Source organism: Peromyscus eremicus, chromosome 1 (assembly GCF_949786415.1).
Source record: "Peromyscus eremicus chromosome 1, PerEre_H2_v1, whole genome shotgun sequence".
Lineage (NCBI taxonomy): Eukaryota > Metazoa > Chordata > Mammalia > Rodentia > Cricetidae > Peromyscus > Peromyscus eremicus.
Window position 1 is genome coordinate 160,657,784 of NC_081416.1, and position 26,810 is coordinate 160,684,593.

Below are 26,810 nucleotides of genomic sequence, written 5' to 3' on the forward strand. Positions count from 1 at the left end.
TGGCATTGTAGGTTCTTTCCATGTCCACCAAGCTTGGCTCTACTGTGAGCTTTCTTAATGAAATGATGTATCAGGAATTTCATAGATAAGAACTGTATTTAGCTAAGAATCCCTTGGTCATCTAGATCCTCCTGTTCCCCACTACGTTTAATGCAAGTCATTATCTCTTACTTTTTTATATAAATTCAGCACACATCCAATATGACTACATGAATACAACCTGCTGATAACATTTCATGTTGAGTCCCTATGTTTCATGTGACATCTTGGGATTTATAATGTAGCATGTGGTTCATCTCTGAATAAGATTATTTCTTAATTTAATAGTTGGTTAAATTGATTCTTCAATGAACACTTCCACAGTATTTGTTAATTTCTTGTAACTCTCCTAGTTGGGAATCCTTGTGAGAATTCCTGCACACACTGGTGTGTCAGTTCTTGTCCAGGGAACAACTGACTGTGGAGTACCCAGCCCAAGTTGATAACATCTAACACAACCAAAAGATGTGGAGAATGCTGTGGAAGATGGGCTGGATAGAGTGTAAGAGCCAGGGACTATAGCTGGATATTGTTTTCTAAATGTGATAGGAAACCTTTACCTAGACAAATCTCAACAGTGTGGCTGCATAATGATGGGTTGGGATATGATAATGTCTCATGCCTTTTAATTTAATCTGTGGTTATCTGTAACATTCAGTTCCAAACTACCTTTATATACATCCAGGGTCATCTCTGCAGTTTGTCTTTTTTTTGCATATATTCTAACCCCAGTAAGAACCAAATCTAAATATGACATTCAATTCCAGATGTCTCTATCAGCAACAATAGTATACCCAATACACAAAAATTTAAAAGTATATTAAAAATAATGGAGAAGTGATCTCTTATTTTTTTAATGTTTTAAAATTTCTTTCCTTACCTGCCATGGTCAGAGGGAGAGTATCAGCAATAAACAGTAAAATGGAGCAAGAGAATTCGTTGTCCATGTCTGATCAGCTGACCTGAGTCACAAGTGTGTCCGGTATCAGACAGCACTTACTGGTCACTGGTCACAGGTGACCTGTGATGATCCAAATTTGTTTACAGGCATTACCATGCCAACCACAAGAACCTACCAGGTGATGGTAGGGTTGGAGGGAGAATGATGTCATAAACAGGGCAGAAGCCAATGGGAAGATGGGATTCTGAGCTAGCAGATGGGACTGGTTGGAGAGAATTCCAGGAAACCATCAGGAGCCATGGAGTCTGAGGTGTGTGCTAGTGAGGGTGGCAATCCTGGCATGGAAGTTCCCCTTTAATGAGGTTTATTCCAGGGTATTGGCAGAGCTTCTAATAATGATCATCGATGAAGCTGTGTCTGTTGTTCCTATAAGGTGTCACCTTCCAGGAGTGAGTGTGCTTTCTGCATACACTGTACATAAATTCAGTAGCCTTGGGCAGGAAGGAGAGGACCCCATGGGAGGAGGGAACTCGGGGTGAGAACTCGGGGTGAGAAACTGGATCTGGTTTATGAGTCCATGACCAAAGGAAGAGATCAAAGGGCTCCATTGTGTGTGTGTTGAAGGACAGGGCTGAGTGTATTGAGAGTACCTTGGATGAAGAACTCCAAGAATCTTCTATTTGGGTTTATTCACTTAGATGCTTTCCTTAATCTGTGTTGGTCCAGGCAGGACTCATATCTCCCTTCTCTGCTTTTCATCCCTTTTTGGTAGGGTTTGATTGTTGTTCTAGGGTGAACCTGTATCCTTAAAGTGGTGGGAAGTATCATGGTGAACTTCCAGAAGCAGTGGTCTTCTGTTCATTGTGAAGATGCTTGTAATTTGGTGTTGCTGGTAGTAGCAATCACTTGAGGGGTAACCCCTGTTGTTTGGGTGTTCATCTTGTATCTCACTCTGGTCTCAGACACATGGGCATTCTTTCTATATTGTCTCCCTTTTTATAGTTTTTTTTTTTATTTTGCAATATAATTCAGTTCTACACATCAGCCACAGATTCCCTTGTTCTCCCCCCTCCCACCCCCTCCCGTTCCCCCCAGCCCACCCCCATTCCCACTTCCTCCAGGGCAAAGCCTCCCCTGCAGACTGAGATCAACCTGGTAGACTCAGTCCAGGTAGGTCCAGTCCCCTCCTTCCAGGCCGAACCAAGCGATCCTGCATAGGCCCCAGATTTCAAACAGCCAACTCATGCAATGAGCACAGGACCTGGTCCCACTGCCTGGATGCCTCCCAAACAGATCAAGCCAATCAACTGTCTCACCCATTCAGAGGGCCTGATCCAGTTGGAGACCCCTCAGCCATTGGTTCTTAGTTCACGTGTTTCCATTCATTTGGCTATTTGTCCCTGTGCTTTATCCAACCTTGGTCTCAACAATTCTCACTCATATAAACCCTCCTCATTCTCGCCAGTTGGACTCCCAGAGATCCACCCGGGGCCTAGCCATGGATCTCTGCATCCAGATCCTTGAGTAGTTGGATTAGGTTTCTAGCATGACAATTAGGGTGTTTAATCATCCCATCACCAGAAATCAGTTTGGGCTGACTCTCGACCATTGCCAGCAGTCTGTTGTGGGGGTATCTTTATGGATTTCTGTGGGCCTCTCTAGCACTCTGCTTCTTCCTATTCTCATGTGGTCTTCATTTACCATAGTCTCCTATTCCTTGTTCTCCCTCTGTGTTGTTGATCCAGCTGGGATCTCCTGCTTCCCCAAGCTCTCTTTCCCTCGACCCTCACCCTTCACTACCCCCACTCATGTCCAGGCTGTTCATGTAGATCTCTTCCATTTCTCCATCATTGGGCAATCCCCGTGTTTTTCTTGGGGTCCTGTTTTCCAGGTGGCCTCCCTGGTGATGTGAGTAGCAGTCCAGTCATTCTTGTTCCACATTTAGTATCGTCCTATGAGTGAGTACATACCATGTTTGTCTTTCTGAGCCTGGGTTACCTCACTCAGGATGATTTTTTCTAGATCCATCCATTTGTCTGCAAACCTCATGATGTCATTGTTTTTCTCTGCTGAGTAGTATTCCATTGTGTATATGTACCACATTTTGTTTATCCATTCTTCAGTTGAAAGGCATCTAGGTTGTTTCCATGTTCTGGCTATTACAAACAATGCTGATATGAACATAGCTGAACAAGTGCTCTTGTGGAACTCAAGAAATTAGACATCAAAATGCCCAACAGTCCAATTAAGAAATGGGCTATAGAACTAAACAGAGAATTCTCAACAGAGGAAACTTGAATGGCTTAAAGACATTTAAGGAATTGCTCAACATCCCTAATCATCAGGGAAATGCAAATCAAAACAACTCTGAGATACCACCTTATGCCTGTCAGATTGGCTAAGATCAAAAACACTGAAGACACCTTATGCTGGAGAGGATGTGGAGCTAGGGGAACTCTCCTCCACTGCTGGTGGGAATGCAAGCTTGTACAACCACTTTGGAAATCAATATGGCGCTTTCTTAGAAATTTGGGAATCCATCTCCCCCAAGATCCAGCTATACCACACTCTTGGACATATACCCAAGGAATGCTCAACCTTCTTATAGTTTGAAATTGTCAGTCATTGTGTCTGGCCACCTTCTCTCTTCATCCACAAGTATAATGAGTGTGACAGTTACTGAAGCTTCTTCCTCCTGGAAGCAGTCTCTGCAGTATCCTGGGCTTCTACCATTCTCTGCCATGCTTTTTTCTGAGTAAGGGCTAAAAAGCAACTGGAACCTCTGGAGCAGGAAGGCATTTGTTGGTATGTGGTGGTGGGTTACATGAAATAAGCAATGTAGGTGTTTTTCTAAGTGTTGCACCTTGGTGGAAAGGGATCTTGGCATTTAAGAACTGAGGAATAGCACAAAGTCAACTTAAGCATAGCAGCTTTCATCCCTGCTCCAGGGAAAGCTTTCCCCAAAGTAACAACTCTACTTTGATAGGGGAAGGTTTCCCCCAGCGAAACTGTTACAGTTCTGCTCTGCTCTGCTCCACTGTGGCTAATGTTCCCGCTCTGCTCTGCTCCCTTCTGACAAAAGAAGGTCTCACCCAAACCTCATTCAAGAGATTTATTTTAGGAGAAGAATCCAGGAGGGTGGCTTCTTCTACCAGGGTGGAAAAAGGCAGTTAACGACTGAACAGGTACAGGGCTTATGTAGGGCTTCTTAGCGGGGACTGTTTTCTAGGGTGAATTTGCAGGGTGAGAATTGCTCAGATTCCAATCTCTGAGTTTGGATTATGTTGGGTAGGTTTTTTTGCTCATGGATTGGTTGGTTTTTGTCCTTAGTGGGTCAGGAGCAGAGTGTGTTTCTTTGACTGTGGTTTCAGAGCCAAAGTTTGATTCTTTCACAGGCCCCTTTTACCATTTTTATTCTGGTTTCATAGGGTGTGTTTCTTTGGCTGGCTCATTTGTCCTACAATATTTCTTTATATTTGAAAAAAAAAGAACAACGCATTTCCCATCTCAGTGTATCTTTTTAGACAGGAAGATGATATTTTCTTTAAATATGGGTAAATCTTGTGTGTTTCCTCATTTTGGTTTTTATTGTTATCATTCTCTTTGGTCACTCACAGGAGGATTCATAGACTGTCTTATGGCATGGGTGTGATGTGCATTTATATATATTTCTTACTCTAACTGCCTCAACAAGCACTACTATGACAGTGTCTGTCAGTCCTCATTGAAAATGACCCTGGGGCCTGTTTAGCTCTCCTCCTGCGTTCACATGAGCTGTCAGCACTTTCCCTTGGGACCTCTTTTACACTGAGCTAGTGCCATAGCTAGTAGCTACATGCCCAGCTCAGTAGATCTGTTAATGTAGTTAAGGTGCAGATGTAACTGTTAAAGTCTGCCTCCTTGCTGGTCTTCCTTTGATATTTCTGTTGCTGATGGAGAGAGTTGTCATTGTTTAGGCTGCTGAGACTCAGTGGCTGCTGCTGTGGTGAGATGGCTGCTTGGTACTCAGAAATGGATCATGCACAAATCAGTCCACCCAAAGCTCATTGAGTGTCCTGCAAGTAGGAGCCCAATCGAATTGAGAGCTAGAGCAGTGGGGTAGAATAGAGTAGCATGACTTTCAATTCCAAAATCTAGTGAACATCCCATTGTGATATCTTAGCAGTGATTATCTCAGATGGATGGAGACCTTAGAAAGTAATTGAACAGATTAATGCAGTGATAGACAGGTCTGTGGCTGTGAAGCTTAACTGTACATAGTAGAAGGAGCCATGGAGAGTCATGATTACTTGACTTGTCATTCTAAATGTTACTTGCATTTGAACACCAGGCCCTGGTGGAAAAAGGTCTTTTTGGAAGCTAGAGAATAGAAGAAGTGGAGAGTTAACTGAAAGTAAGGGACTTCCATGTATTGCTTCCACAGGAAACACCAATAAGTGGGTGGGTATAATGTGAAGTATTCTACCCTCTTTCTGTTACAGTATGGAGTAACTTTAAACACCAACACCAGGTCTATCTCATTTTCCATCTATACTAATCCAAGGAATTGAACATTTTATTGCTTTGCACATCAGTACAGATCGCAGCAGTTTTCAGGAATATCTATGCTAGCTGATCCTGATTTCCAATAAGAGAGCAATGGATAAGGAATATGTGATGTCTACACACAACAGAACCATTTTAGCTAAAGTGATGAATGTAGTCAAGGTGATTGCAGGAGAGTTCCTGTAACTCGTGATAATCATATTATACCATATGTATCTAGTCCCAGACAAATATCTCCTGATGCTATCTCTATATATGGATGCTAGATACTCACACCTCCATGTTCCGTTCCTGACATTGAAGACAATGCTGTTGAGCATATAACCAATGCCTAAGATTTTTGGTGAGAGTTAAGGAATAGGGTAGGCCTTGGTCACAAAATTACTGGGCTCAGTATACAATATATAGTTTTAAAAGAATGTGTTTAAAGAATAGTACAATGAGAATTAATGACATTGAGGATTCAATACAAGTATAGCATTGTGTAAATTGCTTTAATATGAAAAATGCTTCCTGAACTTCTTAAATAAGGATTATTTTACAAGACCCTTAGTTTGAATACATAAAGATTAAAATAATAATATCAAGGTTACAAGATATACATCCAAATGTGTTTCTGCTGCTCCTAAGCTGTAGGATGAAGACAGTAGTCTCATGGCAGTGCGCAAATCTGTCATTAAGCCACACACAGGGAGTGATAAAATCAGAGGACTCCCTAAGCCATTGCTTTCCATCATTCTGCTGTACTCAAATTTGTCCCTGTGAGGATCATTGCATTCAGGAAGTAGGATCTTTCCATGCTGGGATTGTTAACATTTTCTAGGTGAGTTAGACTGTACTTACCCTTGTTAGAATGAACAATTTGGGGCATACACAGTAGTTGGGGGTTAGATATTGTGAAGAAAGAAGCACCATGAAACTCTATGGAGAGTGTGAATACAATTCCTCAGATGCCCCAATTCATAGAAGTAGAAAAGCAATCATAACTTTACTACAAAAGTAGAAAATACCCAGGATAGCATGAGTGCTTCACAGGCATTGTAGCAAGTATAGCCTACAACTGAAACAAGGAAGACTGTCAGAAAAAAATGAATCTGAGTCAAGTTGCATTTGTAAAAACATGTGGTTTCATCTCTTTGAATTTCAGGTACAAAAATGTACCCTGGAGTACACTTGGCCTCTTCATCAAGACATGAACTGAAACATGGTTATCAACCTGTACTGAAAGAACCTTGATTCCACCTTGCTTGTTAGAGAATTACTTTCATCCCAGCACTCTTGAGGCAGTGGCTGAGGAGTGTGTAGATGTGGATGCAGTAGGGGAGGCAGAGGCTGAGATGGAGGTTGAGGCAGAGGGGGAGGCAGGCAGATCTTTGTGAGTTCAATGATTGCCTGTTCGATGTAGTCAGTTCTAGGAGATGCTGGGCTATGGAGTGGGTCCCAGTTTAAGAAACTAAAAGTGACTTAATAAATAAATGAATTCTTCTCACTATATGTAACCTTGGAAAAAGATAATAGTGAATTCCCAGAGGCCAAAGTGTAACAAACTCTGTTACTCTTAGAGCACAGAGTAGCACAAAGAGTTGAAGGTTCAGGAGATGCCAGTTTTCTTCTCACCCTTCCTTCCACAGTGAATGACAGACCTTCACAGACTCCAGCATGTGCACGCTGAGGTGGTTTTGAGGCTTTTTAAAGCCATCATGGCTGAGCTCAGGTTGATTGAACTTCCTCTTGTTGTTGAGGACAGTGGGCTTGTCTTCTGTCTTGACTCTGTGACTTAATTGCATCTACTCTTTCAGCTTTCTTGGAGTTATCTCTAATACACTTGGTCTTGTCTTTTATGATTCCCAGGTCTGCTGTGTCTGCAGAGTGTGGCTTTCTGAACTTTGCCCCCTATATGCTGGGTGATGTTGTCAATATCAACTTCTCTATCCATAGCACTGTTCTAAGGCTCTGTCACTCCACCAGGTCCTGACACTAGATTTTGGCCAGAGAATTTCCATCAAGCAGATTAGGGCTTTGCTCTTCCTTCTTTCTCAACTGGTTTAAGGGTGTGCTGATGACACCTGATCTTTACTGGGCCTGATCGCTTCTGAAAACTATGGAGTCTTTGCATTGGGTGGCTGTGGGAACCTGGAATTGGTTTAGTTCAGAGAGGGAGTTGAGCAGTTTGGAAGATGAACTTCTACCACCAGTGTAGTCATGTCTGCAAGTCTATTCTGGTGGCCAACACACTGTGCATGTCCCAGGCTCATCCTGACCAAGACTGCTGCTTCCCAATTTCACAATGTCAGAAGCAAGCTTCTATCCTTGACTCTCAGCTGTCCTAGGCTCCCAGCATCAGTGAAGTACAAGGGATGCTGCATGTCAGGGTGTGCTAAAGGGAGAGAGATAGATCATGTTTCTCTTTCATGAACTCATAGGCATCCAGAGACATTGACAGATTTGTTGCCATCTCATGCATGTTTTTATTCTCTGTTCCAGGCAGGGATCATGTGGCAATGCCAGGAATTCTGAAGGTTGTGATGGGGGCAGTTAATGACTTGCCACCATCAACAGGTCGTGTCCTCATCTGGTAATCCAGGGAGCAGGAGTAGCAGAGTTCCTTCTGTTCTGCAGCTGAGGGAATCTCTGGCTTGACGTGTAATTCCAAGGGATGTCTCCCTTTGCACCACTGAAAAAGAGTCAAGGAAGAAGTCAGTCCCTGTTAATGGGATGTCCCTTCCTTTCAGTGCACCTCTGTACTTAGGCTCCTACAACAGCTAGATGACATTATTAGGATCTCTGCTAAGGCAGCAGATATTCAGATATTCAGATTTTGGGTAGATAAGAAAAATGCACCTTGGCTTACACATGGCTTCTTGATCACATGCTGGGAAACCTGGATATCCACATAGATAGAAAGAAACTTGATTCCATTTAGTTTGTGGGAGCATTCCTTTAGTCTCAACACTCTTGTGTCATGATCCGTACCATGGAAATTGCAGAGGCAGTCACAGAGTCATAGGCAGAGTCAGAGATAGTATCAGGTAGAGGAAGGCTGAAGTTTGTGAGTTCAAGGCTAGCCTGATCAACATAGTTAGTTCCTGAACATGCAGGGTCATGGAGAGAGAACCTGTCTCAAGGAACTAAAAGCAAATTAACAAGTCAATGAGTTATATTTCCTGTATGTCACCCTGTGCAAGAAATGTCAAATGCCTCAGAGGTAATAGTGTGAGTAACCCTGACAGTATGAGAGCACAGAGTATGTGAAAGAGTTGAATGTTCACAGACAGGCCAGAATGGAGCAACACACCAGCCACTCAGAAATCCTGGCTGTAGTTGACAGATGGTCTCTCAGGGGAGTAAAGCATTTGTTGCCAGAAAAAGGTAATAGTTATTAAGAGGGGGTCCTAGAGAACAGGAGGACATCTTTGTTATTGCTATGCCAGTGAGAAGATTCATATTTAGATTATTTAGAATTAGATAAAACACAGAAGTCATTAGAAAGAAGGCAACCCAGGTAGTAAAGTGCAAAGAGAAAGAGAATCCTCCCTGATTTCTTAAAAAGGAGAGTGAGGACATACAAAGGTTCAGATGGAGGAGGAACCAGGGAAATGCATAGTGAACCTCCTAGATGCCACCCAAGGCCAATTAGAAAAGAAATGACAGACACCACTGAGAGTGTTCACAGAAAGGAATGCTATACCGTGCTGGAGAGTATGGAAAGATTTCCAGCCTGACTGGATGTCAGTGTGGAGGATCCTCCAAAAGCCTAAACCTGGCCCACCACATGGTTCATATATGCCTTTCCAAAGAACTCAATATATTACAGATGTACTTGCCCATCAGCGTTGACTGCAGAACCGTTTCAAGAATATTAGGGAACCAAGCACGGTGTCCAAGAGCATTGCCATGGGTGAAGAAAATGGGATGTTTGTAGAACGTGAAGTCATTTCAGCCATAGGGAAAATGAAGTCATGTTGTTTGCAGTATGTGGGTTCAACTGAGGCTCATGAGATGGTTCAGTAGATAAGAACACTTGCTTTTCTGGAAGTATCCCCAGGCTTACTCCAGAACACCTCCTGGAGGCTTTCAGTCTCTATTGGTTACAGAACTCAGAGATCCGATGGCCTCTTCTGGCCTCTGTGGGCACTCCACACATGTGTTCCACAGGAATTCAGGTGGACGACAAACAAACACACAAACACAAAATAAAGTATTAGTGGGTGATTTCAAAGATGGATAAAACTTGAGACAAACAGTAATCAAATGAGACGCTACTCAGGAAATTGGTTAACCTTGTGTATTTTCTCTTTATGGTGGGTGCTTGATGTTGTGCACATGGAATCCTGTATTTCATTTCATGAAACTTCAGGAGGAGCTCTGTTCCAGACTAGTAATAATTAAAGGGATGAGGTGAGAGTTTCAAAATGGGAGGAAGTGTGGTGAGAACAGGAGTGTGTTAACTATAACAGTATACACTATAGGGAACATACCAAGTTCAAAGACTTTTATTACCACTACAGGTTTTGGCTAATTACTTTTACATTAAATAACACTACCAGGGGACTTATATCATATGATGTATTTATGTAACATATATTAATACTTAGACAACATAAATGAATAACAGCAAATATACGAAGAAACCATCAAAACCCTCTATATATACTTACTAATGAATAAAATGTAACTGACTTTAGTTTCTCCAGTCACTTTTAGTGTCTTCAGATATTTACAAGTATAGAAACTATGTCTGACCATTTATATATTAAATCTGGATGTACATATTATTCACGTTAACTCAATGCATACCTTCATATCAACATGTACATCCAAGTCTTTATATCCAATGTATACATGTATATGTGTCTCTATATCTTACCTTCTCTATGTTGAATAGTACTGTGTTCCAAAGTCTAGGGTAGCCCTTACATGACATAGCCAAAATATGTAGAAATTTCCATATCCTTCTGCCTCTGAAGGAAGAGCTGTGGTTTTCCCAGAGAGGTATACCTGGCAGCATTCTCTCTCTCCCGTTGAGCCTGCCTCTTCATGGTCTCCCTCTTTGGTCTCTGCTCTTCTGTGATGGGCTGTGAGATGACTGGCCCTGGAATGTGGACTTTCCTCCATGGAATTGGTTGGCGGCTGAAGTCTTGCAGCAGATATTGGATTTGAGGTTTTGGAGGTGATGGAGCCTTGTTCTTGTCAGCATAGGCAAGCTCCCTCTGTAGTGAAGTGTGAGATGATGCCCTGTAGGATTATGGCCTACGGAGAGCTAGCTGAGGCCCAGGGCAAGACTGGATGGGGTTGGTTATGTTAGCTAGTGTGGCCCTGGTAGCAATAGGCAGAACTGTCTTGTCAGAGGCCACCAAAGAAGTGCTGGCATGAGCTGGTTTAGATGGCTTGAATGTGGAAGGCTGAGCCGAGTGGGAATGAGGCCTCACAGGGTATACTGCAGGGGCCCTGCGTGAAGCCAGGGAGAGAGGCTTTCTAGAAACCAGTCTGGCTTGTGGCTTGTCCAGGGCTGGAAAAGGCAGAGGTACTAACTTGACCTTCCCAGGTGGGGGCAGCTCATACTGGAATGGAGATGGACACTCCCTGTGAGCATTGCTCTCTGGTCTCTGAGCATTGCTCGGGGTTTTACCAGGGCTCCCGTCATCAGATGGCACATCCAGAAGGGATGAGGTGGCTGGGCATCTTCTAGGATCTTTGTTGCTGCTGAAGTTTAGCTGAGCCTGGGAGGAGATGCCAGTTTTCTTCTCACTCTTCTTCCCCAGTGGGTGAAAGACTTGCACGGATTCTAGCATGTGCATGCCGAGGTGAGTTCGAGGCTTTTTAAAGCTGTTGTGGCTGTGCTCCAGAGGATTCCTCTTCCTCTTGTTCTTTGGCATGGTGGTGTTTTCTTCTGCCTTGGCTCTGTTCCTCGACTTCTTCAGTTCCTCTGTTTTCTTGGAGTTGTTTTCTCTGGTTCTCTTTGTCTTCTCTTGCCCCTGAGCCCTAGCTCTGCTGGGCATGCTAGGTGTGGCTCTCTGGGATTTGGCCTCCATGTGCTTAGGCATGTTGTCAATAGCCCCTACACTGGACCCAGCACTGCCCACAGCCTCTTCTTCCTCCACCAGGTCCTGGAGCTGGATTCTGGCCTGAGAAGACACATCAAACATCTCAGAGGCTTTTTGGCCATGCTTTCTCACTTGGTCCACAGGTACTCTGATGATGCTGGAGCTTTCCTGGGCTTGATCACTCCTGGTGTCTTTGGATTGGGTTGCTGTGGGATCTTGGAATTGGTTCATTTCAGTGATTAAGTTGAAGAGTCGGGGAAGGTGAATATCTGCCACCAGTGTAGTCATGTCTGCAAAGTCCATGCTGGAGCCCATCACACTCTGCAGCACCCCAGGCTCATCCTGACCAAGGCTGCTGCTTCCCAAGGTGGCATTGTCAGGAGAAAGCTTCTGTTTTAGGCTCCCTGAGTCAGTGTATTTCAGGGCCTGCTGCATGTTAGCATGTGCTAAAGGGAGAAGTGATGGATCTTGGCTTTCTTTTATGCCCTCATAGATATCCAGAGGAGTTGATAGATCAGCTGTCATCAAATCCAAGTCATTATTCTCTGTTTGTGCCAAGCTCAGAGCAGGAGGCAAGGGCAGGAATTCCAAAAAACTGTCAATGGGGGCAGTTAATGACTAGTCCCCATGGACAGGTGGTGTCTTCTGGACATCCTGGGTGCAGGCACTGCAGAGGTCTGGACTCTGCAGCAGACAGAGTGTCTGGCCTGAAGCTGTCAATCCCAGGGTTGTCTCCATTTTCACCACTGAAAAAGAGTCAAGGAAGAAGTCAGTGCCTGGTAAGTGAGGTGCTCCCCACTTTTCAGTGCACCTCAGTACTCAGACCCCTACAGCAGTGGGGAAGGCATTCCTATGAGCTCTGCTTGAGTAGCACAGGCGGCACCTCTGTTTGGAGACTTGTGACCACTGTCTTATTTCTAGTAACCATGTGATATCATGTTTTCTCAGATGTTTGTGTTTTCCTTGGTGTTTTTGTGTTGTGTGCATGCATAGTGATCATGGGGACGTGACAGAATTCCCTTGGGGTGTGGTCCTCCCTTTCCTTTCCCATGTCTCTGTAATAGTGACCTTGATTTCTGTCGAAGTTTGCTATCAGGCAGGTTGTCTGGTCCACAATTTTCAAGAACTTACCCTTGTCTTCCAACTCTTGGCATTACTCAAATGCCCCCAGTTGCCTGACTTTCTAAATGGGTTCAGGTAACCAAACCCAGTTCCTCACTCCTGCGAGGCAATCATTTCTACAACCCTGGATTTCGTCCAGCTTCTCATTTCACAGTCTTGTTATTAATGATGTGAAAATTGGTTTAAGAAGGTGAAATCTTTAGCTTGTGTTATGTGTGTAGTTTAGAACATATCCTAGGGATCATGCATAGCCTTGGGTCACCTCTGAATAACCATAGCAAAGAAAAAGAGAGAGATAGAGACAGAGACAGAGAGACAGAGAGACACAGAGAGACAGAGAGACAAAGGAAACAGAGAGATACAGAAAGAGTGAGAGTGAGAGAGAGAGTGAGAGAGAAGGAGGGGCATGGTGAATGGTAGAGGGAGAAGAGAAAGAAAATCTTAGCCCAACTTAGCATTTATAATATGGAGACAGAGAGAAACAGAGAGAGGAGAGAGAGAGAGAGAGAGAGAGAGAGAGAGAGAGAGAGAGAGAGAGAGAGAGAGAAAGAGAGAGAGAGAGAGAAGCTTTGCCCAACTTAGCAGTTGTACACTGGTACACCGGGTATACTGGACTCTCAATGCACTTATGCTTTGAAGAGAACTGTGGTTCCAGCACTTGGAATCTGTGAGTAATACTTCTTCTAGGACAGATTTGGAGTGGAATAGATTAGGATGGAGGTGATTGCTGTGTAACCTTGCATGGGACTAATAAGCTAGGTCAGTGATGTGTGTGTCTGTGGTGGTGTCCTTGGACATGTCTTAATGGAGGATAAGTGCCACTCATTGCCCTGCATTGTCAGTCATTATAGAGACTGAAGATGAGGATGGTGAGCCAGGCCAAGGCTGAGCTCTCAGGACTCCCATCCTTTCTCCCTGAAGACATCCACTGCTGAAAGGTCGAGCTGTGTCTGCTTTGTGTGCTGATCTCACTCCTCCCTCCTGGCTTTACTCACCTTGAAGACTGGTGTCTGGCATGTCTTGAGCAGGTGTGGGATAGTAGATGGCAGAGGTGGAGAAAGGTGTTTGGACATTCGTTGGCTGAATCTCCTTTGGCATCATCACGGTCCCTGGTTGCAGGGCAGAGTCCTGACCCCCAGAGTAGGACACAGAGGTACAGGCCTGCAGGCACTGCCTGAGTTCTCCAGCCATCAGAGGGCCCAGGCTGTTGAGGTCATTGTAATAGACCTGGCAACCCTCCTGGTAGGAAGGTGCCAGGCTGTATCCTTGATTTGGTACCTATGGTGGTGTGGCCTGAACAAGGCTGGCAGATAGTATTGGATACGAGAGGACTAAGGAATTGGGATCTAAAATATTGTCACCCTGGGCTGTCATAGAAAAGGAAGAGAATGTGGTATTCTGGTCAATGACAGTTACAGTGAAGTCCTGGAGTGCAGCTCCCCTCCTGTCAGTGCTTCCCGTGGGATCCCACTGGAGAACACCTGGATAGGAGAGTGCTGAGGCAGAGCTCTGGCCCTGATCAGTCAGCACAGTCACCATGGTTGTGCCAGCTGGTAGGTAGGAGTAGGCACTGTCCATGAGCTGCTGTCAACAAGTGCTGGAGTCTGATGGCAGCAGCCATGCTGAACTCAGAGCTGGGGTGGAGACCCTGGAGAAGTTGCACACACTTCCTGCTAAGGGCGTGGCATTCCTCAGCACAAGCACAGGGGGATGCAGAGCACATTCTTTCCCAAGGAAAGGTGCACTTTGGAAATTTTCTGTAGGAAGGAAGAGGAAAGTGGAAAGAACAGTGAGATGGAATCTGTGTAGCTTATGTGAGAAGCTTTGTTATCTGCAGTTTGTCCTGTCTGGGAGAGTCTGGGACCTATTTTCCCTCACATAATCCAAACAAATGGTTCAGAATGATTCTTGGTAATGGATAGGATGACACTCATTTGATGAGCTGCCTGTTCTTCCTGTGTGGGCAAGCACTTCCTTGCTTGATCCACGTTGACCCTTGCTCTGACTAGACAACACCCTTCTTTGCCCTGCTTTGTGTTGTTCTGATACCTGATGTGGTACTGTCACACTTGTGTCCCAGAACAGAAGTGTTTAAAGTAGCAGAACCTTAGACAACTTCTCATACCTGTGCCTTTGTCCTGTTCTGTGCAAGTCTTTCTCTATGTAGAAAGAGAGAGAGATTCTCTACCTAGATCAGTCTGACCTTGAAATCACACAGACTGGCCTGCCTCTGCATCAGAGTGCTGGCATTGTAGGTTCTTTCCATGTCCACCAAGCTTGGCTCTACTGTGAGCTTTCTTAATGAAATGATGTATCAGGAATTTCATAGATAAGAACTGTATTTAGCTAAGAATCCCATCTACCTTCTCTTGTTCCCCACTACTTTTTATGTAAGTAATTACTTCTTATTTTTTGTATAAATTCAGCACACATCCAAAATGACTACATGAATAAAACCTGCTGATAACATTTCATGTTGAGTGCCTATATTTCAAGTGACAGTTTGAGATTTCTAATGTAGCACGTGGTTCATCTCTGAATAAGTTTGTTTCTTAATTAAAAGTTGGTTAAATTGATTCTTCAATGAACACTTCCACAGTATTTGTTAATTTCTTGTAACTCTCCTAGTTGGGAATCCTTGTGAAAATTCCTGCAACACACTAAAGTGTCAGTTCTTGTCCAGAGAACAACTGACTGTGGAGTAGCCAGCCCATGTTGATAACATCCAACACAACCAAATATTGTGGAGGATGATGTGGAAGATGGGCTGGATAGAGTATAAGAGCCAGGGACTAGAGCTGGATATTGTATTCTATATGTGACAGGAAACCTTTACCTAGATTAATCTCAACAATGTGGCTGCATAATAATGGGTTGCGACATGATAATGTCCTCTTTCTTTTTATTTAATCTGTAGTGATCTGTAACATGCAGTTCCCAACTGCCTTTGTGTACATCAGGGTCATCTCTGCAATTTGTCTTTTTTCTTTACCCATATTTTCTAACCCCAGTAAGAACCAAATCTAAATGTGACATTCATTTCCAGTATCTCTATCAGCATCAATAATATAACCATTACACAAAAATTTAAAAGTGTAGTAAAAATAAGGGAGAAGTGATCCCATATTTTTTTAATACTTTAAAATTTCTTTCCTTACTTGCCATGGTCAGAGGGAGAGTATCAGCAGTCCACAGTACAATGGAGCAAGAGAATTGGTTGTTCTTGTCTGATCAGCTGACCTAAGTCGCAAGTGTGTCTGGTATCAGACAGCACTTACTGGTCACTGGTCACAGGTGACCTGTGATGATCCAAATTTGTTTACAGGCATTGCCATGGCAACCCCAAGAACCTACCAGGGTTGGTAGGTTGGGTTGGAGGGAGAATGATGTCATAAACGGGGCAGCAGCCAATGCGAAGGTCAGATTCTGAGCTAACAGATGGGATTGGTTGGAAAGGATGCCAGGAGACTTATAGTAGCCATGGAGGCTGTGGTGTGTGCTAGTGAAAGAAGGCAATCCTGACATGGAAATCCCCCTTTCAGGAGGGTATTTCAGGATATTGGTAGAGCTTCTTATAAAGATCATCGATGAAGTTGTGTCTATGGTTCCTATGAGGTGTCACCTTCCAGGAGTGAGTGTGCTTTCACCATACACTGTACATACAGTCAGTAGCCTTGGGCAGGAAGGAGAGGACCACATGGGAGGAGGGAATTTGGGTGAGAAACTCTATCAGTTGATCTGGTTTATGAGCCATCATCATCAGTCCATGACCCAAGGAAGAGATCAAAGGGCTCCATTGTGAGTGTTGAAGGACAGGGCTGAGTGTAATGAGATCACATTGGATGATGAACTTCAAGAATCTTCTCTTTGGGTTTCTTCTCCTAGATGCCTTCCTTAATCTGTGTTGGTCCAGGCAGGACTCACATCTCCCTTCTCTGCTTTTCATCCCTTTTTGGTAGGGTTTGTTTCTTGAACTAGGCTGAACCTGTATCCTTAGAGTGGTGGGAAGTATCATGGTGAACTTCCAGAAGCAGTGGTCTTCTGTTCCTTGTGAAGATGCTTGTAATTTGATGCCGATGGTTATAGCAAGCACTTGAGGGGTAACCCCTATTTGGGTGCTCATCTTGTATCTCACTGTGGTCTCAGACACATGGGCATTCTTTGTATCTTGCCTCCCTTTTTACAGTATTGAGGTTGTTTGTTATTGACTCTGGCTGCCTTCTCTCTTCTTCCACAAGTATAATGAGTGTGACAGTTACTGAAGCTTCTTCCTCCTGGCAACAGTCTCTGCAGAATCCTGTGCTTCTAGCATCCTCTATCATGCTTTTTTTTTGAGAAAGGGCTAAAAAGAGACAGGAACACCTGGAGCAGGAAGGCATTTGTTGGTATGTGGTGGTGGGTTACATGAAATAAGCAATGTAGGTGTTTTTGTAAGTGTTGCAGCTTGGTGTCAAGGGATCTTAGCTGTTGAGAGCCAAGGAATAGCACAAGGTGAACTTAAGCATAGCAGCTTACATCCCTGCTCCAGGGAAATCTTTCCTCCAATGTAACAACTCTTCTTTTTAGGGGAATGTTTCCCCTAGGGAAGTGTTACAGTTCTGCTCTGCTCTGCTCCACTGTGGCTACTGTTACTTCTCTGCTCTGCTCCCTTCAAACAAAAGTATGTCGCACTTAAACCTCATTCAAGAAAATTTTGGAGGGGAAGAATCCAGGAGGGTAACTTCCTCTGCCAGAATGGAAAAAGGCAGTTACCAACTGAACAGGTACAGGACTTATGTATGGTTTCTTAGTGGGGGAGCTTTTCCAGGGCGAAGCTTTGCAGGATGAGAATTGCTCAGATTCCAATCCCTGAGTTTGGACAAACCCAGAGATTGGTTCAATTATGGTCTGTAGGTTTTCCTGCTTAGGGATTGCTTGATTTTTGTGCTGAGTGGGTCAGAGGCAGAGTGTGTTTCTTTGACTCTGGTTTCAGGGCCAAAGTATGTTTCCTTCACAGGCCCTTTTTACCATTTTCACTCTGGTTTCAGGGCTAGGGTGTGTTCCTTTGGCTGGCTTTTTCATCCTACAATTTCACTTAATATTTGAAAAGAAGAACAACCCATTTCCCATCTCAGTGTATCTTCACTGACAGGAATATGATATTTTGTTTAAATATGGGTAAATCTTGTGTGTTTCCTCATTTTGGTTTTGATTGTTATCATTCTCTTTGGTCACTCACTGGTGAATTCATAGACTGTCTTATGGCATGGGTGTCGCGTGCATTTATATACATATCTTACTCTAACTTCCTCAACAAGCACTACTATGACAGTGTCTGTCAGTCCTCATTGAAAATGACCCTGGAGCCTGTTTAGCTCTCCTCCTGCGTTCACATGAGTTGTCAGCACTTTCCCTTGGGACCTCTTTTACACTGAGCTAGTGCCGTAGCTAGCAACTACAGGCCCAGCTCAGTAGAACTGTTCCTGCATGCAGATTGTTTCATGTTTTGGATTGCTTGGCAAAACTCTGCAATAAGAATGTCATTTTTCATAGGTGACTAGGCTGCCTATGTCATTCACCCTTGCAGTTTCCTTCATGACTGACCACTTGTCAGATAATGTGACACATTCCAAGTGGCAATGACTGAAATTCAGAAGGTTCGTCCAGGCTCCTGGTCAAAGACCAATCTGAAAAATGTGTCCTCTTGTAGCAGCATAGACCCAAGTGAGCAGAACATGAGTGGCCCTGTGTTACTGAGAATTCTGAGAGTGGAGAAGAAATGAGAGATACATAGATACGGTATATATATATATATATATATATATATATATATATATATATATATATATATAGAGAGAGAGAGAGAGAGAGAGAGAGATGTAGATACATAGACAGAATGACAGAATGGTGTTCTGTGTTTAATTCCCATCTGTTCTGTGCTTTTTATTTTTAAACATTTGCACATTATTTTTTATTAAGTGTTATAAATAACTTCTTTTCTCTAAGAGCCTATACTGTTTTTAGTTTCTGAACCCTCGAGTCCTTTTAATTCTTTTCCAAGTCCCCACTTCTCAGTTCCTATTATCTTTCTGTTTGCTCTCTAGAAAAGAAAGAGCTTTCAAGAAGTAACAAATAAATATTGTAAAATAAAATTTTAGGCCAGTATCTCCAGGAAAATAAATGTAAGTTAAATAATTTGAAAGATGGTATCCTGCATGGGTGAAAAAATGGCACTCCCTAAAACATATGCTTGCTAAATGCTAAGTGCCAAGGGGGGGCTTAAGCCTCAGGAGATGTTGGCCAAGAAGGTCCTTAGGACTTCCCAGAATATGAAAACTATTTCATTCCTGTGTAAGTCATGAGCCCAAAGTAGAATAACGCTGAATTGATTGAGTAGCAGGCTATGAAGGAGTAAGACTTGCCACAAGCTGGAACCCCCTTTTTGATAGCAGACTGGCTTTCATAGACCAAGCTAGCCTCTTCCATCCTTTTGCGGGAGAATTGTCTGGTATTTGCTATTAGGATGTTGGCTGTCTCTCCCCCATACTAACATGTCAAGAGAGATGTATACACTGGGACAGAGAAGGCAGATTTGAGAGGTATATTGGAAATAACTCTCCAATTTGATATGTGTACACATGCACAGAAGGAATTCTTATCTTGTACTGCAACCGACCACAAAATCTCTGGTGACTGAGGAGTTCCAGGTCTAGAGGGAAGACAAAGGTTACTGTTTTGTTGACTGGAATGGTTGGGTCTCTACATTTCCTTTCTAAACCTTTGCAATTTTGCAGGAGATTAATGTAGTTTCAGGTGCAGATGTAACTGTTACAGACTGCCTCCTTGCTGGCCTTCCTTTGGTATTTGTTTCTGTTGCTGATGGAGAGAGTTGTCACTGTTTAGGCTGATGAGACTCAGCTCCTGCTGCTGTGGTAAGATGGCAGGCTGGTACTCAGAAATGGATCATGCACAAAGCAGTTCATCCAAAGCTCAGGGAGTGTCCTGCAAATAGGAGCCCAATTGAAGTGAGAGTTAGAGCAGTGGGGTAGAATAGAGTAGCATGGCTTTCTATTCCAAAATCAAAGGAACACCCCATTGTGATCGATGATCATTTGGATGGAGACCTTTGAAAGTAATTGAAGAGATGGATGCAGTGATAGACAGGTCTTTGGCTGTGAAGCTTTACTGTACATAGTAAAAGGATCCATGGAGGTTCATGAAAACTTGACTTGTCATTCTAGACATTACTTGAATTTGAAAACCAGGCCCATTAGAAATGGTCTTTCTTGATGCTAGAGAATAGAAATGGAGAGTTAACTGAAAGTAGGGGGCTTCCAAGTATTTCTTCCACAGGAAACACCAATAAGTTGGTGGGTATAATGTGAAGTATTCTACCCTCTCTCTATTTCAGTATGGAGTGACTTTAAACACCAACACCAGGTCTATCTCATTTTCCATCTATGCTATTCCAAGGAATTGAACATGTTATTGCTTTGTACACCAGTACAGATCGAAGCAATTTTCAGGAATATCTATGTTAGCTGATCTTGCTGTCCAATAAGAGAGCAATGGAGAAGGAATATGTGATGTCTACACACAACAGAACCATTTCAGCTAAAGTGATGAATGTAGTCAAGGTGATTGCAGGAGAGTTCTTGTAACTCGTGATAATTATATTATACCATATGTATCTAGTCCCAGACAAATATCTCCTGATGCTGTCTCTATATATGGATGCTAGATTACTCACACCTCCATGTTCCATTCCTGACATTGAAGGCAATGCTGTTGAGCATATGACCAATGCCTAAGATTTTTGGTGAGAGTTAAGGAATGAGTAGGCCTTGGTCACAAAGTTACTGGGCTCAGTATACAATGTATAGTTTTAAAAGAATATGTTCAATGAATAGTACAATGAGAATTAATGACATTGAGGATTCAATACAAGTACAGCATTGTGTGAATTGCTTTAATATAAAAAATGCTTCCTGAGCTTCTTTAATAAGGATTATTTTACAAGACCCTTAGTTTCAATACATAAAGATTAAAACAATAATATCAAGGTTAGAAGATATCCAGACAAATGTGTTTCCACTACTCCTAAGGTGTAAAGTGAAGCACAGTAATCTCATGTCAGTGTGCAAATCTGTAATTAAAACCACACATAGAGAGTTATAAAAACCAGAGGTCTCCCTAAACCATTGCTTTCCATTATTCTTGTGTACTCAAATTTGTCCCTGTGACAATCATTGCATACAGGTAGTAGGATTATTCCATGCTGGGATTGTTATCATATTCTAGATGGGTGAGTCTGGAAAAGCTCTTTTTAGAACGTACACTTTTGGGCCTACACATTAGTTGTGGGTTAGATATTGTGAAGAAAGATGTACCATGAAACTCTATTTACAGGGTGAATACAGTTCCTTCTTAAAAATCAGATGCCCCACTACATAGAAGTAGAAAAACAATCATAACTATAACATAAAAGCACTAAATATCCAAGATAGTATTAGCACATCTCATATGAGGTTAGTGATTCACAGGTGTTGTAGCAAGTACAGCCTACAATTGAAACAAGGTAGATTGCCAGAAAAAAATTAATCTGAGTTAAGTTCCATTTGGAAATACATGTGGTTTAGTCTCTGTGGATTTTAGGTATGTTCCAAAAATGCACCCTGGAGTACACATGGCCTCGTCATCAAGTCATGCACTAAAACGTGGTTATCCACCTTACAGAAAGAACCTGGAAACCACATGGCTTCTTGCTTCATTCCTTTAGTCTCAGCCCTCTTGAGGCAGTGGCTGAGGAAGAGGCAGAGGTGGACGCAGTAGTGGAGGCTGAGGTTGACATGCAGACAAAGGGAGAGGGGAAGGCAGGCAGCTCTTTCTGAGTTCAATGTTTGCCTGTTCGATTTAGCAAGGTCCAGGACAGGCTGGGCTATGGAGAGGGTCTTTTTCTCAAGAAACTAAATGTGAGTTAGTAAATAATTGAATTTTGTTTACTATAATTAACCCTGGACAAAGATAATTACCACCCAATGCCTCAGAGGCCAAAGTGTAACAAACTCTGATACTGTTAGAGCACAGAGTAGCACAGAGGGTTGAAGGTTCAGGAGATGCCAGTTTTCTTCTCTCCCTTCTTCCACAGTGAGTGACAGACCTTCACAGACTCCAGCATGTGCACGCTGAGGTGGGTGTGAGGCTTGTTAAAGCCATCATGGCTGAGCTCCAGTAATTCCTGCTTCCTCTTGGTGTTGAGGACAGTGAATTGATGGCTTCAGCTCCTTCAGCTTTCTTGGAATTGATTTCTCTAGTTCTCTTGATCTTGTATTCTATGAATCCTAGGTGTGCTGGGCCTGCAGAGTGTGGCTTTCTGAGCTTTGCCCTTCGTTTGCTGGGCCATGTTATTAATATCCCCTTCTCTGGCCACAGCACTGACCCCAGCCTCTCTTCCTCTACCATGTCCTGATATTGGATTCTGACCAGAGAAGGTATGTGAAGAGGATTAGAGCCTTTTTCTTCCATCCTCAACTGGTTTAAGGATGTGCTGAAGACACTGTACCTTTACTGGGCTTGATGGCTCCTGATGACTATGGAGCCTTTGCATTGGGTGGCTGTGGGAACCTGCAATTGGTTTAGTTCTGAGAGGGAGTTGATCATTTGGGGAAGTGAACTTCTGCCACCAGTGTAGTCATGTCTTCAAAGTCGATGCTGGAGGCCAACACACTGTGCATGTCCCAGGCTCATCCTGACCAAGACTGCTGCCTCCAATGTGGCATTGTCAGAAGCAAGCTTCTGCCCTAGGCTCCCAGCATCAGTGAAGTGCAAGGGATGATTTTCCAGCCTCTGTGGGCACTCCACACATGTGTTCCACATGAATTCAGGTGGACGACACACAGACAAACACACATGCAAAATAAATTAAAGTATTAAATGGATGAAATCAAAGATGGAAACAACTTGAGATACACATAGTTATGAAATGAAACTCTTCTCAGGAAGATGGTCAGCCTTGTATATTTTCTCTTTAAGGTGGGTGCTTGATAGTGTATACATGGAATCCTGTATTTCATTTCATGAAATTTCAGGAGGAGATCTGTCCCAGAGCAGTAACGATTAAAGGACAGGGGTAAATGGTTTTAAATGGGAGGAAGTGTGGTGAGAACAGGAGTGTGTTTACTATAACAGTATACACTATAGGAAACATACCAAGTTCAAAGACTTTTATTTTATTTGAAAATAAAAGTCAAAGAGAATAATTACTTTTGCCTTAAATAAACACTACCAGTAATTTATAGTATATGATATATTTATGTAACACATATTTCTAGTTTGGCAACATGAATAGTAGCAAAGGTATGAAGAAACCATCAAAGCCTTCTATATATACTTACTCATGGATGATATAACTGACTTTAGTTTCTGCAGTCACTTTTAGTGTCTTCAAATATTTACAAGTATAGAAACTATGTCTGACATTTATATATATATAAATCCTTGCATCTACCAATTAATCTCCTTAACTCCATATGTACCTACTTATCTAACATTCACCCAGATCTTTAAATCCAATGCATAAATGTATATGTGTATCTATATCTCCCTTTATCTATGTTGAATAGTACTGTGTTCCAAAGTCTAGGCCACAACTTACATGACATAGCGAAAATAGTAGAAGTTTCTATATCCTTCTGCCTCTGAAGGAAAGGCTGCGGTTTTCCCAGAGAGCATTCTCTCTCTCCTGTTGAGCGTGCCTCTTCATGGCCTCCCTCTCTGGTCTCTGCTCTTCTGGGATGGGCTGTGTCATGACTGGCACTGGAATGTCAACTTTCCTCCATGGAATTGGTTGGTGGCTGAAGTCTTGCAGTAGATATTGGATTTGAGGTTTGTGAGGTGATGGGGCCTTGTTCTTGTCAGCAGAGGCAAGCTCCCTCTGTAGTGAAGTGTGAGATGATGCCCTGTAGGATTCTGGCCTACAGACAGCTGGCTGAGGCCCAGGGCCAGACTGGATGGGGTTGGTTATGTTAGCTCGTGTGGCACTGGTCGCAATAGGCAGAACTGGCTTGTCAGAGGCCATCAAAGAAGTGCTGGCAGGAGCTGGTTTAGATGGCTTGAGTGTGGTAGGCTGAGCCAAGTGGGAATGAGGCCTCACAGGGTATACTGCAGGGGGCCTGCATGAAGCCAGGGAAAGAGGCTTTCTAGAAACCAGTCTGGCTTGAGGCTTGTCCGGGCCTGGGAAAGGCAGAGGTACTAACTTGACCTTCCCAGGTGGGGGCAGCTCATAGTGGGATGGAGAGAGCTACTTGCAAACATTGCTCTCTGGTCTTTGAGCATTACCCAGTGTTTTAACACGGCTTCGGTCATCACATGGCACATCCTGTAGTGATGTTGTGCCTGGGTCTGTTCTGGGATCTTTGTTGCACTTGAAATTTAGCAGAGCCTGGGTGGATGAGTGATTTTTTTTCTCACTCTTCTTTTCTAGTGTGTGAAGGACCTGCATGGAGCATGTGCTTTCTGAGGTGAGTTCGAGGCTTTTTAAAGCTGTCGTATATTTTCTTCCTCTTGGTCTTGGGGATGGTGGGCTTCTCTTGTGTCTTGACTCTGTTACTTGATGGCTTCAGCTGCTGTATTTTGCTGAAATTGTTCTCCCTAGTCCTCTTAGTCCCGTCTTACCCCTGCACCCTAGTTACCCTGGGCCGGCTGGGTGTGGCTTCCTGAGCTTTGCCTTCCAAATGTTTGTTGTTCATGTTGTCAATAACCCCTTCACTAGCCGCAGCATTGGCCCCAGCCTCTCTACCCTCCACCAGGTCCTGGTGCTGGATTTGGGCCTGAAGAGCTCCATGAAGCAGACAAGATAATTTCTTTCTTACTCCCCTATTCAGAGAGTCCTATGATCCCGGAGCGTTCCTGAACCTGATCTCTCCTGATGAGTGTGGAGTCTTTGGAATGAATTGCTGTGGGATTTTCCCAGTAGTCTAGGTCAGTGAGGGAGTTTAAGAGTTGAGGAAGGTGAATATCTGACAGCACTGTAGTCATGTCTTCCAAGTCAATGCTTGACACTCTACAAAGACCCAGGCTCTCCTAGACCAAGGCTATTTCTTCCCAAGATGGCATTATCAGAAGCTGGGTTCTGCCTTAGTCTCCCATCATCAATGTAGTTCAGGGGCTGCTGCATGTCAGGGTGTGCTAAAGGGAGGAGGGATGAGCTTTGGTTTTCTGTACTGCCCTCATAGGCATTCAGCAGCTTTGATTGCTCAGCAGTCATCTCTTCCACATTGCTATTCTCTGTTTGTTCCAGGCTTGGAGCTGGAGGCAAAGAAGGAATTCTGAAGGACTGTGAATGAGGGCAGTTAATGACCTGTCCCCATCAACAGGTGGTATCTTCATCTGGGTATCCTGGGTGCAGACATTGCAGCAGTCAGGACTCTGTAGCAGACAGAGTGTCAGGCCTGAAGGTGTCAATCTTCAGGCTGTCTCCATTTCCACCACTGGAAAAGAGTCAAGGAAGGAGTCAGTGCCTGGTAAGTGAGATGATCCCCTCCTTTCAGTGCACCTCAGCACTCAGGTTCCTTCAGTAGTGGGCCAGGCATTCCTACGAGCTATGCTTGAGTACCACCTGGGTTTACAGACACTTAGTAACTACTCAGTTGTTCCTGGTGAACATTCCCTGTCCTGTTTTTGGAGGAGTATTAATCTGAGTATTTCATTGTTGTAATAGATCACGGCCACAAAAATTCATAGCTATATTAGCCACATATGGTTTTAATTTTCCTCTTTGTCCTTCTGGACATATACATTCAAGTGATCTTGTGCTTTGTTTCACTTGAGATAATGTTCCAATCTCTAACAGCTGATTATTTACCTCCTGAAGCAGCCAATTTGGATGCCAAAATTCTGGTGCAATTATTGTCACACATGTCTACCAAACCATCCAAAAATGTCATTTATTTGTATTTTTAATATTGGTCTTTGTTCACTTATAAAATTTTGCCAAAAAATTTGCTTCATGGTTTCTCCTGAATTTTCTATTCTCTCTGCCTCAACTGTTCTATCACCCCAAGCAGCCGGGTTTATTCCAATAGGCATCTGGTTATTTAATTGCTCTGAGAAGGGGTTTCTTCTATGATGGGAGGAAAGGTCAGAAGTGAATTTTCTGTGGGGGCCTGCATGAGGCCCCTCTGGGAGTTTCCTGAGGACTGAGGCAAAGGATTACCTTGTCTGTCCCTTGTTGATCTGCATTCATTGGTCCAATGTTTACCATTACCACACCTTCTGCATAATCCTGAAGGGAGGGGTATTCTGTTGCCATTGTTCCTTGAATAAACCTCCTTTCTAGGAATGCCTTGTTTACATTCCCTTTTCAAATGACCTTCTTTTCCACACCCAAAACATATGACATGTCTCCTCAAAACTTTTGTAATTGCTTCTCCTATCCCCATATGATCATGGTCATGAGACTCAACATGACCCCACGTTGGGTGCCAAATGTAGACAAATTTCTAAACAGTTTTATTAAATAAGAAACACAGTGCCAAATACAGGGGTAAAATCCATAGAGATCAGAGTGATAGCCACCAGCTAACCTTAGCTCACCACGTCGCCATAGCTTCCCAAGAGATCCTTTTCCTGTGTAACCTGTACCTTTATTGCCTTGCTGTTTTGCCTTTTTTTTTAATTTATTTATTTATGTATACAGTGTTCTAGCTGCATGCATGCCTGCACGCCAGAAGAGGGCACCAGATCACATTATAGATGGTTGTGAGCCACCATGTGGTTGCTGGGAATTGAACTCAGGACCTCTGGAAGAACAGGCAGTGCTCTTAACCTCTGAGCCATCTCTCCAGCCCCTGTTTTGCCTTTTCATTGGCTCTTAACCCAGCCACCTCACTTCCTCATCACTGCCTCTATATACAGACCTCCAGGTCTCTATGGTTGGTAGTGGGATTAAAGGCATGTGCCACCATGCTTGGCTGTGTCCTTGAACACATAGAGACTGTCTGCTTGTGATCAGATTAAGGGCATGTGCCACCACTGCTTGACTTCTGTTTATGGCTGTCTATGACCTCTGATCTCCAGGCAAACTTCATTTATTAACATACAAATAAAATATCACATTTCATCACAAATACAATATCACCACACAGCTCCCCTCCTGTCAGTGATTCCCATGGGATCCCACT

The 26,810-nt window shown here is 43.4% G+C and overlaps 1 long non-coding RNA gene and 3 pseudogenes across 1 annotated transcript; 1 reads left to right on the plus strand and 3 right to left on the minus strand.

Moving 5' to 3' along the window:
- The window catches only part of LOC131922600 (serum amyloid A-5 protein-like), a 174,502-nt pseudogene that overhangs the window by 35,868 nt on the left and 111,824 nt on the right, over positions 1-26,810 (plus strand).
- On the minus strand, positions 5,961-9,290 carry LOC131922918 (uncharacterized). Its single transcript, XR_009382434.1, has 2 exons — positions 8,327-9,290; positions 5,961-8,159 (listed from the first exon to the last, which is right to left on the minus strand). It is a non-coding gene; the product is annotated as an uncharacterized LOC131922918 (long non-coding RNA).
- On the minus strand, positions 9,987-16,243 carry LOC131922300 (uncharacterized protein C2orf78 homolog; annotated as a pseudogene).
- LOC131925128 (uncharacterized protein C2orf78 homolog) lies at positions 20,586-25,547 on the minus strand (annotated as a pseudogene).